The sequence below is a fragment of the Penaeus monodon genome, chromosome 22 (assembly GCF_015228065.2).
Source record: "Penaeus monodon isolate SGIC_2016 chromosome 22, NSTDA_Pmon_1, whole genome shotgun sequence".
NCBI classification, from domain to species: domain Eukaryota; kingdom Metazoa; phylum Arthropoda; class Malacostraca; order Decapoda; family Penaeidae; genus Penaeus; species Penaeus monodon.
In genome coordinates this window covers 12,727,262-12,727,863 of record NC_051407.1, presented here as the reverse complement: position 1 = coordinate 12,727,863, position 602 = coordinate 12,727,262, and the positions used below count along the sequence as shown (strand labels likewise).

At 39.2% G+C, this 602-nt stretch overlaps 1 non-coding gene across 1 annotated transcript; it reads right to left on the bottom strand.

Annotated features, from left to right (window-relative positions):
• Positions 1 to 285: 285 nt before the first annotated feature.
• Positions 286 to 367, bottom strand: Trnal-uag. Its single transcript has one exon. It is a non-coding gene; the product is annotated as a tRNA-Leu (tRNA).
• Between the last annotated feature and the right edge of the window lie 235 nt (positions 368 to 602).

The window sequence follows — 602 nt, the reverse complement described above, 5'->3', positions numbered from 1 at the left end:
AAAAACAAAAACCCGATACCCCTATTTTCCTTTATCATTGACAGACATCTCGTAGAATGAGATATTATTGTTTTACAATATCTGGACATTGTGAAACGGAAGCAAAGCCAATTTACAAACAAGCACTAACTGACGATAGCAAGCGAACACAAATACTTGAATGAAAATTAGTTTTATATTGTCAGGAAGTATAGCTAATGTTTTACACGCTCTCGCTAGAAATGACTCTTCGCTTCTCGGAGTATCTAAAATGACATGTCAGGTGAGGTGAAGTGCCACAAGCCCTGGCAGCGGTGGGATTCGAACCCACGCCTCCGAAGAGACTGGTGCCTAATACCAGCGCCTTAGACCGCTCGGCCACGCTACCTGTTGATAGATGTCGCATTACTACTTTTAAAAATAAGACTTCGGAAATATCATCTTGAATTCTATTGATGGTAAAAGAAAAAATACTACTACTCCATTTACGCCAGTGAGAAAAAAGAAATATGGCTCTATTTAGACTTTATTAACTTTTATGATAATTTCCATGCAGAGTTTGCATAAAGACCATGGAATTTCCCCTTTGTGGAAGGCAACGACATTTACAGGGTGATCCTAGG